Source organism: Gymnoscopelus microlampas, assembly GCF_963454915.1.
Source record: "Gymnoscopelus microlampas genome assembly, chromosome: 18".
NCBI classification, from domain to species: Eukaryota; Metazoa; Chordata; class Actinopteri; order Myctophiformes; family Myctophidae; genus Gymnoscopelus; species Gymnoscopelus microlampas.
This window is the reverse complement of record NC_139955.1, coordinates 21,960,492-21,976,074: the sequence shown is the minus strand read 5'-3', so window position 1 is coordinate 21,976,074 and position 15,583 is coordinate 21,960,492.

The following is a 15,583-nucleotide window of genomic DNA, read 5'->3' as shown; positions in this document are numbered from 1 at the left end:
TCCTCTTCAGACATGTTTATTTTGACTGTACAGTACAATGTTTTTGACTGGCAATGTTTTTAATATTTTGACATTACATTCTGGGTCAACTCAGTCACCCCAACTAAAAAGGTTATTATCCAAATAACAAGCCTTGGGAAGTGCTTCTTGTAAATCAGTTATCAATAAGAAGAAACTGACCTATTGTCTGCTGGAGTGAACCTCTGGAGAAAAGGGCTGTCTCCAGAGACGTGCATATAAGGATGGCAAAAATGAAGTATTGGGAAAAGGCAGAGACGCAAAATAAAAGAGGTGATGTTAGAGCAGCCATGGGATCAAAAAACAATTGCCTCCATTAATCAATGTGCAAATGAGACAAAACAATCAATCAGTGAATGTTGATGATTTGATTTGCCGAACGCTTTCAAAAAGCTCGCTTTGAAATATTTCCATGCTTAGAGAGTCTCTTTCTTGTACCTCATAATGATATTGAAATCTCATGGATTTGTCACAGCTCTATTTAAAGCTGCAATCCCTAACTTTTTTTTTGTGAATAAAACATAATTTTGACAGATCTGTATGGGTAGACCACCACACATCTGTGGTGGTTGTAGTTGGTCTCTCTGCTCTTCTATTGAGAAATGTATCCAGTGGTCAGGTAGGACCTACTGGTTGACAAGACAAGAGGTACTGCATCAAGCTCAATATATACATCCTTTGCTCAAACAGGCTTTTTGTATTAGTTGGAACCATAAGGGACCCTGCCTGGTTCGAATTCTGGGCAGGACATGAAAGTTACAGAATTCAGCTTTAAGAGGGTGAACATAAGAAAGGCTGCGTTATTGTGGCTACAGTTTAATGGTGTGGATGATGCAAAACCTTTCATTCTCGACAGTTTTAAGCACCTTCTGAAATCCAAATCTCATTGAGACTTTTATTTACTGATTGTTCTTTTGCATTTAAGATGACATTAAGATCATATTTTGACTGAGTAACTAATGTACCTGATCAGTTTTCGATGTTGCCTCTAATCTACCAAATCTTATACTTATACAGTATCTCATACTTCAATTAAGCCATATTGCTTTAACCTCTGCATGCTGCAACACTCTACACATTTCTCAAATGGCTGTCTGTTTCTGTCTTTGCAACTATAAGATCTTATCTAAAAAACGTGCAGTTCCTTCCAGCTCTTACTATACTTGATCCAGGGTGCACTGAAACATTGCAGATGCACTTGCAACACCATAATGTGATCTATTGTACCTTAACCAGCCTTGTGGTGTGTTGAGTGTCAGGTAGTGCTTGCTAAAATTGCAAATGTTATTCATGCCATTGCACCCACTAAGGTGAAGGTTGTCTCTGTTAAGAAAAGATCCCTATGGAGAAATGCCATGCTGGTAAAAAACTGAGTGTCAGAAAGCTGAACACAGCTGGCTTAAATGACTACCTCACCCAAGAAATTTTATTTAAATCGTTTACCCACCCGTGATGTCATTGTGTCACAGAGAATTTTTGTTTGTAAAACATTCCTTAACGGTGAATGAAGAATCCAAAAATGAAGAACTTGATGAATGGAATTAATCGGAGACCTGATTTTACAACAGCAAAACGATATAAGAAATCTGTCCATAAAGTCCAAAACACATCTCATATTATAATTTAGATTCTCTTCTACCAGAGTCTACTGAAGAGAAAAATAAACTTTTAAAACACTTCCGGTTCAAACTGTGACATGCACGAGGGAAGAACGCGCATGGGCGTGCCCGTGGGGTTCAAGCGGAGCTCATTCACATGCACGCGAGCGCCCAGGCGTGCGTCTTTCGTGCATGAGCCATTAAGCCCAGTGTTTAAAACGTTTATTTACTTATTCTATGGTCATATTTTGGGACGGCACTGAACGGATTACGGTAGAAAACAGTAGTCCTACATGAGTGTTGGACTTTATGGAAGTATCTTTGATATAGTTTTGCTGTTGTTAAATAAGGTTTCTGATTAATTCCATCAATTTTTGGATTCTTCATTCACCGTTAAGGGATGTTTTACAAACTAAAATGATCCGCGACTCGATGACATCACCGGGTAGGTTAACGATAGCAATAAAGTAATTTCTTGGGTGAAGTACTCCTTTGAAACAAATCTCTATTATTATGACATCTTTAAAAAGAGACTTTGGGACTGAAAAATGCAAGGCGGACCAGGCAGTCCTTCTTCTCTGACATTATTACCAAAAAACAAGAAGAATGCATGTGCCTTGTTTGTGACTGTCGACACACTAACAAACCCTGTGTCACTAGCCTCAAACGTTTATCCCCCAGAGCCTGCAATGAATTTGACTCCTCATTCACTGACAAAACAATAAATAAAAAATGTACAAGCATTCAGTGTCTCCATATCGGGTGCAGAACATGCGTGTCCACGTAAAATGTAACTTACTATTTTTGTAACCTAAAGTTCTTCATTTTCTATCTATGATTACATTTGTGAGATTACTCACATATATGGGTATATATGGAAACTTCCCAGAGAACAACCGGTTCTGAGACCTGACCCGCCAACTATGGAGGCCCAAAAGTTGGACTTTGGGCTGGAATATAACGACCTTTCTGCCGACTGACTGACAGTTTTGTAGAGCTTGGCCTTTATACCTTTCACTAGCCCTAACTCTGCATTGAACATTTCTTTGCACTCTGTTCTCACAATATCCTATATCTTGTTGACCTTGGCCCAGTCTATTTTAATGCCCTTATCCATTTTTGACCCACTAGTGGTGGTGCACGGCCAATTGTTGTCTTTTCATTATCCACCATAAGAACATGTTCTCTATTGTTTATTTCAAGCAGTTATAATTAGTCTCATGGGAACAGACTGCACAGCTTATGGCTGTTGGCCATTGCCTGCACAACCTGTGGCACGCACATTCCCCTTAAAGTCACACTGGCCAATCACCACAATTGACCCACCCAGACCTCTATTTGAATGGTCATCTCGTAATTAGCAGAACCAGCATAAGCTGTTACAATAATAACTGTCCTTATGTGCATGATCAGAAATACACTGCAGAATGTATTTATGGGATAATGAAACATTTCAAATCAAGTCACACGTTATGTTGTGTAATTTATTTTGCATGGAAAACGAAAACACAGAAAAAATGACACAGTCATAATTTATAGCAGCTTGTGGCAAGCTAAACAATAAAGATTGCAGTATTAAATAAGATAATTATGCTACTACTTTTAACACTGTTTCAGAGAGTGTATTTTGGTATGAAAATATGCATTTTAGATGTAACCAAGTATAGGCCTGGATCCATAACTCCATGTCTGGCATTTGTTGCAAACTTGACCGCTTGAAAATCGTTTGAAAATTCAGGGAGTTGTGATGATTTTAATAGTGGAGAGACCGTCTGCTTCAATGGACATTAATGCATTAGAAGGCTCGGCTGCCTTCCCGAATATGGCGGCCGCAGATACAGGTTGCTCCAATGAACTGCAGTGGCCAATGAGGGATCAAGGTTTCTATATCTATGGCACTGCAGCCCTATAGCAAAAGGCTAATGAGGTGTGTCAGGGTTGAAGAAACCTTTCCAAACTTTTCCAAGTAAACACAAAGATGATCACAATGTCACGGTTTCAGATCTGATACACCTTTGTACTGTAGCACCTATACTTACTACCAGAGCTAACTGTAGCCCTTGGCCACAAATGATGCATTCCTCTCTGCACCCTTCCGCTAATCTGGAGGCCCTCTGAAAGTGAAAAACAGTTTGAGCGCTTTGTTGGAAAAGCTTTCTCCTGTGTTCAGGAGGAAGATGAAGAGAAGATGTCTCCGAAGAGATTTTCAGAGCCTGAGGCAAGATTTTTTTCGCTTGTTCTTTTTTTTTTTTTTATCTTTCACTTATCTCTCTCTCTTCATGACTTTTTTCACCTGGTTCATTGCTGCATCCCATGTGCACATACAGGTACATACTCAGTGGCGGTTGGGAATGTAACTAGGAAAAAACAACAACACAAGAATATAAAAAATATCAATGAAGAGCAGTGGTAGCAGTTTAGCTTGTGTTGTGTATTTGTATGTGACTGGGTTTAATGGCAAAGTAGGTTGCAAGGCGAGAGAGATCTGTTTAAATCCTGTCTGCAGCACTAGCCCAAATGCCCAATCCTTCCACCGGCAACCACCGGCAAAGTCGACGGTGGGGCCCACCGGAGGGTGGGGAGGCAGCGCAGCGACCGCCATGTGCAACCAGCCTGAGGCTAGCGACCCCGCCAAGGCACCGGCACCACCTGCCGTCAGCCAAGCCTCCTCCCGGCCTGTCCAAGCAGCCCCTGCAGCACCCCAAGCCAGTGGCACCTCTGCCCGCCACAACAGCAGCACCACGATCTGTTTTCCAAAAGATGTATCAGTCAGATTTCTCATACCATTCCAATTGTCTATAACTGCCTTCCAAAATGTGTGGGCCCCGGGTAGACAACCTGGCCTGGCGGACACCTGCGCTCAGAGGGTGCACTTTTCTAGTTGTAAGTGCGGTACCCTGTTCATATAAATGAAAACTACAACAAAATTACAAACAATTGTGAAATTAGAGAATAATAATCATTTCGCAAAAATTAAGCATATGTGGGCATCTGTGGTGTTTTACTGTTAGCTATGAACAGGCACTCATGCCAAATTAGTATCGGGCCGTCATGGTAGTTGAGCACAGAATGAGGTCATGAAATCACTGCCAACTTTAGGCGATATGGAAACCAATGGCCATTGGTTTCTCTAATGAACTTGTCGGTGTCCAGGTGTACAGTATACAACTGGTTCTAATGTTAAGTTGAGAGCTAGTACACAGGAGAGAAGATACATGATACAATGCCATATATTCAGTTTGTAGGCCCACTGCAGAAAACAATATCAAGTACAATCCTCTGTTAATTTAGCTTAGTCTTAATGACTCTTTACACATTCCATGCCAGAGGTTAATCTCATAATGTACTCACCAGTGCCAACGTTTTATTGTTGTTTTTTTGTTTTTTTCATTTCGCCATAGACCTCGTTAAAATCCTTAAGATTGTGCTCTGCACTGTTTGTAAACATCGCGGAGATCTGCCTTGTTCGACCAGTGAAAACCACGTGTCAAACGGAGCCGCCATGTTGTAGTTAGAACGGTTTATGTTAAACAGTGATCAGCGAGGAGAAAAACTACAAAGAGAAAATGGCGTTTCAGTTTCGTCATTAGAACGGAGGCCGACGGGATCGGCAAAACCGGATCCCGAATAATTCCGTTTCCGGTGGTGCTACAATGAAATGTGCCGTATCAAAAATTTAAAAAAGTGAACTTTTTTTCGAAAAAAAGAAAAAAGCACCAGTTGGCGTAGATCTACGCGACTGGCACGTGGCGGCTTTAAATAGGTTTGCGTAGATCTACGCGACTAGCACTCAATGTGTTAAAGGTGCAGTCAACCACAATATTCACATACAGTATTGAGTCAGCATATAAAGCAGCATTGATAAATAAAAAAATCCAGGTATCCAATTACTTATATGAATATAAGTACCTGTAAGTCTGGTTATAGTCAAGGATTATGGAAAATATGAATTTAGACTTAGATTTGAACATACCGGTAATCCATTTGCATCCCTAAAGCTATTTCACACAACATTAACAGTGTATTATAACACCATGTCAACAGTACAGTATCAAAACTGGTATGCACACAAACCCCCCACACACCCGCATGCAAAGTACGTATTAAAAATATATTTTAAATTGCACACACCCATAGGCTTTCTTGTGAACACATGCGCTTGTATCAGGTAGCAGCATCACACAGGGAGGCCATTGCTGGCATTTCTGAAGTCGAGTGCTCTGCTATATCAATCTAGCACCGTTTCCCGCCTTGTCCAATTGAATAGAAGTATGGATTTAACCTCCCTCCGTCTCTCTAACATTTACACTTGCATGCACATTACCTACGGCTATTATTATCATGGTGCACCCACTCAGAGTGATTCTGCAGAATTTGATTCAATGACCAGAGGCTGTGAGTATTGAGTCGTATTACAGTAGGCCAGAGCTGGTTTGGATATAATCAATGCAAACTTAGTAAACACCAAAGGGAATTTTGGCTGGGTTTTGTTTTTCTTCCTTTCACAGGCATAGAAAGAAATGGAATACAAATTTGAGAGCAGGTTTTCAAATGTCATACCAGCTTGTTTATGTCAGCAGGCTGCTGTTTTCAATGGAGAAAGTCATTTCTAATCAGAATGTGCCTCCGCATACTAGACAGCAGAGGAAGACAACAAATAGTATAGAACACACAAAACCCGGTGGGAAAAAAACTGCTTCAGTATAAATGTGAATAGAATCAAGATTCACATGGTCTGTTTCACAAAGTACAATAATGGGATCTCACATACAGTAGCCTACAGTGCAAAGGGACAGACAGAACGAAAGGCGGGACAGCCCATTAGAACAATGATGCTCACCTGTATATATTTAACCTTTTCCCCTACATGTGCTTGTCTCTTAAGACCGGGAAAACATCTGTCATTTTAGATTTTAACCACTTTAACCATTATCTTTTACTTTGGCTATTCAAAAATAGAAGATTTGCAAATCTGCAATTCTTTCGAAAAATCGTGAAAATGTGTGCAAATCTTTGAATATATATTTTCTTAAGCGAACATTTATAACTCAAATCTTTGCTTCTGGGGATTCTACAAATGTCTTCTAAATCCTAACAGTTTTTTGAAAAAACGTATGTAGCTATAATCAGTGGTTCTCAAACTTTTCATGTCAAGGGCCCCAAAATGGCCACGAACCCTCATCTCAAAATATGTTGTTCCAGGGACCCCTCAGAAGCAAAGATTTGAGTAAAAAAATTAATCAATATTCAAAGATTTGCACAGATTTTCACGATTTTTCAAAAATGGCAGATCTACAAGCTCATAGTGCGGTGATCGGTGCTATTTGAATGGCCAAAGTATAAAACAATGGTTAAAGTGGTTACACAGTTCCCGGTTTTAATGGGTTAATGGCTTGGCAGGGGATTTGTGGACTGATATCAAGTGGTTACCTTATTTGCAGCACTGTTTCATGTATGACTTCATGTTGGACTGGTTTTGGGGTGCAGAATGGATAAAGGAACAGAAGGTTGAACTCTGCTCTATTGTCCGTTCCCTCCCTGGACACAGGTTGGTTCCAGTGTTACATAGGATACGTCTACATTAGAGAGATGAACTGGGGTGCCATGATATATTGTAAATATAAATAAATAAATATGACAAAATATATTTTTTCCACTGTGCCGTATTATGTACAACTTGCTGTCAGTAGTCTCCCACTCAGTAGGCCTCCACAAGGTTGTTAGGATGCCCTAAACACCACCAACATGAGTTCCCGTACAATAGTTAACCTTTTTGGTGATTCTGGGAATGAGGGTATAACAAACAGTGAGCAATATTATCCAGAGCCTTTGGCTCATACCCCGTGTACACAACATGGGCCAACTCAAACTAAATTACTCCTGCAAAATGTACAAACACACATTACTCATTTCCCAGAGGTTTTATGCTCTGAAAAATGTTCAACTTCATCACCATTAACTCACAACATAACATAGGCCCTATATCTACTTTGGTCTGCAGGACAAGGGCGGCGGGTTTAGTCCCAGTATCGACTGAAACGCAGGGCCCATGAGGGCTTGGCTGAATTTGAGCATCTATGTGGTTGTCGACAGCTTAGCAAGGCAGCACAAATAGGCCCATTAATGGGGACCTTAAAAAAACATAATTAAAGCTAGAGAGAGCTGAGCTATGAAAACATGTAAAGAATGTAAGAGCTTTAGAGAGACAGCAAGAGAGAGAGAGAGAGACAGAGAGAGAGAGAGAGAGAGAGAGAGATGCATGGTGAAAGGAGAGGGGCATACTGTAGGTGAAAATATAAAAAAGGTACAAGGTAGAGAGATGGAGGGAGGCAAAAGAGGAGTGGAGAGAGAGATAAGAAGGGGGAAATGGTAGAAGGATGGTTAGAGCAATGGAGCAATGGTACTTCCTGTTTGCATGAGGGAGTCTGGCCATGGGACTTAAATGACAAAGTCCCCATTAAAAGCAAATGGACTCTTACCCTGCCTGCCTTCTCCTTGGGCCAGACAGCACTTATCGTTTCTCGGCCAGAGAACTAGCCTGCACTGAAGAGCCCTCGATAACGCATACCCACACACTTGACTGCGTATGCACACAGCAAGCCAAACAGTACTCTTTAATTATTGACTTAGATTTATTACACAGCCATAATTAGAGTAGGAACACATTGATTTCCTCTGTGAGTTCACTGTCAGACAGAGTTCACGAGGAGACCACCAGTCCAAGCTCCATAGATAATATACACCACTATGCTTACAATTTATGCCACTAGTTACTCCGGTGTCTCCTCCATCCACAGCCACCATGGTCGGCCGAGTTTCCTCCATGGTTGACATGTAGAGTTCCTTCCTTAAAACAGAGAACTTCAATACATTCCAATGGGGAGTGGCAATTGATCTATCATTTTTAATGTAATTGTTTGTGTGAAGTTGTAATGTAGGCTATGTCCTCAACTTTTTTTTGTTTGCCTCAAGGTTGCTGCTATGGCCAGGTCATGGAAAATCTCAGTAGCGGTATGTGGTTGCTGCTGGAAATAATTGACATGAATGTTGTAGGAAATATGACATGCTGTGAAATTATGCTAATTACACCGGATATATATCTATTCTATAATGTAAAAGTGTGTGTGTGTGTGTGTGTGTGTGTGTGTGTGTGTGTGTGTGTGTGTGTGTGCGTGCGTGCGTGCGTGCGTGCTGACAGTTAAGTGCGAGGTGGAGCTTTAGCTTGTGCTGATTGGTCATCTGCATATCAGCCTATCACCCTGTGTGTGTGTGTGTGTGTGTGTGTGTGTGTGTGTGTGTGTGTGTGTGTGCGTGTGTGTGTGTGTGTGTACAATAATTATTTTTATTTGATGTTTTGCTTTATAAATAAAGTCTGTTTGAATATTGTTCCATGTGGACCCCAAGAAGAAGCTGTTACCATTTGTAACAGCGGAACAGGGGATCCTAATAAACTAAGCTAAACTGTGGCGAACACGATTCCCCTCCAGTGCTGTCGGTTGACTGACGAGACGAATGCTGTATGCTGTGGTCATCAGACAGTCTGATTCATGGCTATGTTTGTTCTGTAGCGGAGGCTTTTTACATTGCTGTTATTAAAGAGGCCTCTAATACGTGCCTGCAGGAGAGACAGAGACACATCAAGGCTGCTGTTATTATGTGTTGCTCTGTGACCCACGCAGCGCTCTCCCTCTATTTCTCTCCCCACACACATAACCTCATCCATAATTCTCTCTCTCTCTCTCTCTCTCTCTCTCTCTCTCTCTCTCTCTCTCTCTCTCTGCTCCCTTGCTCTATCTCCCTCTCTCCCTCCGAACAACTTTTCATCCACACAGTACTCCCCCCCCCATCTCTCTCTTTCTCTCTCCCCTCCCTCACCACCCTCCTTCCCCACTCCATCCGTATTTCCATTAGCTAGAGAGACTCACCACATCACAGTACATCTACACCACCTGTCCATCTGTCTCACCTGCATGCTTTCTCTCCCAGAAGAAGACAGCGTGTCTGACATAACCAAAGCAGTGTGAAGCATTGGAAGCAGAAATCAGGATGAATTTTCTTTTTAATAGCAAAATGCTTAAAATGGAACGTCGCTCTGCAATAAGAACGTCACATAAATTCCATTAAGTGTAAAAAAAAAAAAGAAGGAAAAACGATGGAACGTCTGTCTTGTCTTGTCTTGTCTGTCTGTCTGTCTGTCTGTCTGTCTGTCTGTCTGTCTGACCACACTGTTTGTCTAGCGGACACAAATGGACTCTGGCTAAATGTGTAATGGATGATTTCTGGGAAGAGATAAGAGGCAAAGTCATAATGGTGAATGGTGATGGGGGGGCTGTTTTATGACGACAGTCAGTCAATGGTGCCACATTCACTCATACTGTATCTCTCTCTCTCTCTCTCTCTCTCTCTCGCTCTCTCGCTCTCTCTCTCTCTCTCACCACACACACACACACACACACACACACCAGAGCATGTGAGCGGAGCGGAGCGACGTGATTTTGACGTGAGCGCGGAGCTGGTTATAAAAAGGTTGGAGCGCTACTCAGAGCGAGGACCGCCTCCCGCTCCAGGCCGCCCTCGCGGGGGCCGCGCACCGAATGTTTGAGCATGCCCGGTCGCACGGACTCAGAGACACACAGACATCCGCAGTGCACAGCGCACCGAGATGTCATTAGAATTTCTACTTTCTTTTTCTTTTCTTTTTTTTACTGTTGAGCGACCCGGTTTGAGCGGAGCGTGGAGCGAGATTTGCGCAAATCAACGTGAGCGAGGAGCGACGGGGAGCGGAGCGCGGGGGGGTTTAACATGAGCGAATAGCGAGCGTCATTTCAGCCCCCTGGAGCGCGGAGCGGCATTTTCACCCGCTCCGCTCCGCTCACATGCTCTGACACACACACACACACACACACACACACACACACACACACAGATATCCCAGTCACATCCCTGCAACCCCCTCCTCCAGCTGCCAGGAGATCTGTTGTTATCTGTTAAAGCCATGTGCTAGATCAGAGCAGACAAACCCTGGTTCAGTCATATCAGTGAGACACACAAGTGCACACGCACCCACAGACACACACCCACACACACGCACAGAGGAGATACTGTACATACATGCACACCTACAGTATACAGTACAGTACACGCATGCATGTAAACAGAGGAGCACGATGACACATTCACATACAGTACACTGCTCTCTCGTTTCTTTTACATCTCTGCCCATGGCCTGGCATAAGTTTCACCCATTGAGGCAACTTTCCATCTATCCTTCTTTCTTCCCTCGCCCACCTTCTCTCAGCTACCTCTCTCTTTCATGATTTCTCACCTATCTCTCTCTCTCTCTCTCTCTCTCTCTCTCTCTCTCTCTCTCTCTCTCTCTCTCTCTGGCTTAATTGAAGCAGTAGGAGTGGGGGTAGGCGAGGCGATACCTTATTAGGTGACCACATTCAATGCTGGGGCCCTGATGGGAAATCCATCTTCTAATAAAATGGAGAGATGGATTATTGCTTTTTCTGCAGCACAGGCAGCAAGCCAGACTCACTGCCTAAAACCTGGTCAAACACCAGACTCCCCACACAGACACGGATAGACATGAACCTCGTGAGAGCTGAAATCCATCCTGCTGCCACGCAACCAGTGTTTTGTGAGTATGTTTTCTTTCTTTTCTTTTCTTTTCTTTTCTTTTTCAACCAATGTTTTTTTTTTCCTTCTTGGGTTTTTCCTAGCTCCATAAAGAACCTCTCACTCCGCTATACAGCTCCGAGATGAGGTTCTATGTCGTTCTCGTCCAGGATCGGGCGAACGTCCGCCATTTTTCCCATTGTAGCCAAACCGGGAGCAGTACTGGCAGCGGACGTAGGGGGGTTTCCGGGTTGAATGGGAAACATGGCCACAGGCTGACTAAATAAGCGATTTAAACGGGTAGTTTCTTCTCCGACCTAAAATATTATGCCCCCGACCAAACCTTAAACATCCGTGCGGTTTGGAATCTACCATTAGTTTTGGGATACGTTGTATACAAAAGGGTAAACAGCGGAGCCTTGGCGGACGTTCGCCTGATCCTGGATGAGAACGACATAGAACCTCATCTCGGAGCTGTATAGCGGAGTGAGAGGTTCTTTATGGAGCTAGGTTTTTCCTTGCCTCAGTGAGGGTCTAAGGACAGGGGGTCGTTTGTTTCCTTTGTTGAATGTGGGCAAATGGCACATTTATGTATCCCCTTTTGTCAAAAGTGCTTTACATTTTTACACACACAACGGAAGAAAACATTGCAAGGGATCAATCTGCTCATCGGGAGTAGCTAGGGTCTAGCTACTTGCTCAATGACACTTTGACACACAGCCAGAACGAGCCAGGGATCGAACCAGGAACTTTCCGATTCCAAGACAGCCACTCTACCATTTGGGACTGCGACTTTAAGAGCTACTGTATACAAACAAAGTTGAGTTGAGTTGAGTGTTTGTGTAGCTCCAAATCCTATGTGTGTCTCCTTTGGCCAGCTTGCGTGAAACTGCTGTGTAAGCTAGTTTTGTTGGACCATTTGTCTGCATGCATGTGCGTAAGCAAGCAAGCACACCTGTAGGCTATGCGCACACACACATACTGTATACTGTACAGTACAGTCTGTCTCTGTCCTGCACAAGGGTATATGCGCGCACACACACACACACACACACACACACACACACACACACACACACACACCTGTATGTTCACACCTGCTGATGTGTTAGAAGGGCAACAGAGTCTATGCTGTCCTCTGGTGCCCAGCTGGGAGGTTATTCCTGGTCTGTCTCCATAGGCATCATGGACAAGGTGCATACTGAGTATAGAGCCGCTGTTTCATTACTGTAAGTTACACTGTACGTGTGCAATAACACCTACTCAGTAAAATCTTCAGTGTTAATTTAACGCTGAGAGTGTACAAATGGAACCAAACCAAAAACGGATTTACAAATGACTAAATCAACACTGGGGATTTCACTGTGTGTGTGTGTGTGTGTGTGTGTGTGTGTGTGTGTGTGTGTGTGTGTGTGTGTGTGTGTGTGTGTGTGTGTGTGTGTGTGTGTGTGCGTGTGCGTGTGTGTGTGAGAGTGTGTGTGTTTTGGAGTCAGTCTGAGAGTCTGCGCCTCTGTCTGGGAACTGTGTGGTGCTGGTTACCTCGAGGACATTTAGTTTGTTTGCGGTGTTTGTTAGCCTCGATCGCCCACTCGGTCCTGGCCAAAATACTAAGCCAGCTGCCTATCATCTACGGAGCTGCAGTGCACCGTCTAATGACTATATGTGTCCGTGTGTGTGTTGAAAGTGAGAGAAAGAGTCAGGGATTGAAAGAAAGAAGCAAGAGACCATCCATTGGATAACACACACACACACACACACACACACACACACACACACACACACACACACACACACACACACACACACACATTGTCACTCTGATGCTGCAGTATATGTCACACACACACAAACCCCATCCCCTTCCCCAGACACAGACACACTCCTAACCCTACAGTAGTTGTGGCAACGGAACAGACCTTAGAGGGAGCCAGGCACACTGAGGGAGAACCCTTCAGCCCACACCACTAATGAGAAACACTGACGGAGCAGAGGAGAAGTGTTTGGAGGAGAAGATAGCAGGACAGAGGGGAGGGAGGCGGCGGTATGGGAGGTGGCGGAGGTGGGAGTTTGGGGAATAGCACTTTTCCAAACCAATTAATCATCTGTGAAAAAAGTAATGAATTGTTTTTTCCTCTCTATCTCCCACCACCCCCCCACCCCCCGCGCGCCTCGCGCCCCCCACCCCTCTCTCTCTCTCTCTCTCGCACTCTCCCCACACATACTTTCTTTCGGTCTGCATTAAAAAGGAAAGAAAATTGAAATACAGCAAGGAAATGGTACGCTCATCAGCGCTGTCACAGTTTTGCCATCCATAAGGCTGTTTGTGGAGATACAATAGAGGTACCAGGTATGACATTTCCTCGGGATCGGTTCGCTTTACAGCTTGCACAGAGCAGATATGGAAACAACCTGTGAGTGTGCATGTATAGTGTGTGGAAATTACCGGATGCTTTGGACCGGATCTTAGCACTGAACAGTAAATAGAATAGAGTTCCCACAGGTACTACATAAAGCCTGGTGATGTGAGGTTAAGCTTTGTGTGGCTTTCTTAAAGACACACGTGCGTATAGAGACCTTCAGTTTGGCCATGTAAACCCTGCTCTGCAGTGTACAAGTGATCCTCAGTCGATTAAACATTTACGTCCCCGCCAAATAATGTGCATAGGTCCCACGCGAGGTAACTCAGCCTAAATACTTTAAGTTACATTGATCATGCATGGACAATGGCTATTGTTTTAGTGCATGGATTCTGTCGCAACGTTGACTCATGGATGAAATATTATCTCCTCAAAACAACAGGGAGCTTTCAAGAAACGGCTGGTAGACGTGCAGTGTCTGCATAAGTGAAACAAAATTCAACACAGGCAGCACAGGCAAAGCAACACATCTGTAATGTAATAATGCATTGTCGACAGATTCTCTAATTGAAATGCATAAATGTCCTTTGGAGAGCGATGTATTTGACACCTTAAGTGTGATTAAGGGCAGTATTACTGAATAGAGGTAGAATTAAGGGGCAAAGCTGAAAAATATGAACACCCCAAGATTCAGGGCCCTTAGCTGGGATGGAAGGACTTACACACAACGCGGGCAGACACATGCATGTAGTCTACTCTAGGATCAATGACAGAGAATCTTAGGAGCTAATAAATGTTTCTTGTAAGAGTAAATTGCACAGCCGGTCAGTACGACCACACATGTTCCACTGTCACTAAGGTTTATAGTCTTTTGAGTACAGATCTGGCCACTGAGGGATTGAAAATCCATTTGATGTTGTTTCTTTTTTTCTTCTTCTTCTTCTTCTTCACACAGCTTATTCTCTGTTGAATTGGTTTTGGAGAAAAAAACATTTATCTCATGTGGATGGAGGAACATAAATAGGTGGTCCCTTTAACAAGCTCACTAGCACTCCATAAACATATTAGGTTGGTTGGCATTAACTCATTCTGTCCAAATCTTCTTGATCTCCATGATCTCATCCTGCACCTGTTGTCTGTGCTTTCCCCTTTAATGTAATCTTACAACATTTTGTAATTCTTACCTTCATCTACAGTTTCACATTTCACAGATGAGCAAGCTTAAATTCTTACAATATAATTGACTAATATTTGGGAGTGCAATATATCAAAGCCAAAAAAATGGCCATGGAATAATCATTTACAAATGAATATGGTATTGTGAGGAGGATACCACTTACATTAGGATGCTCAAAATATATATTTTTCTCCCTCATTTCCTTTTGTTCTCTTTAATCCCTTTCCCTCGCAATCCTTTCTATCACTCCTCAATCAATCCCCGTTCTCAGGCTGTATCTTGCATCCTCCTTCTTTGCTGTGCTCAACATAGTCACAGAAGCATTCATCATCCCAAGAGCAATTCAGTTTGCAGTACACAAGAGTGGACAAACAACACACAATACTCATTCATCCACTTTAATTGTTAAATGATCAGGGACAGACATTCTAATAATATTGCCAGAAACTGAAGCATCCAATAAGGACATGTCTCTCCAGACAGCCTTCACGTGCTATTGCCTATTAAGTCAGTTGACAGACATGCAGGCAGAAAGACAGACAGGTCGATAATATTGCTGCTGTATACATGGACACATAGTGTATTTGCTCCAAACAACGCATTATTCATGCACATTGTTACAGAACATGCTAACAGTGGTCATTTCGGAAGTGCCTGAGCAAATCAATAGATCCTTGCTGGATAGCTGAAACAGAGGTAAGACAATGCTCACTGTTAAATGTCTCCTGTGCAATGTCAAAAGCAGCTGGATTACATTTGCCGAAAACATGCACAGCACAGCAAAATGTTAGGAATTGACAAAACGAACACAG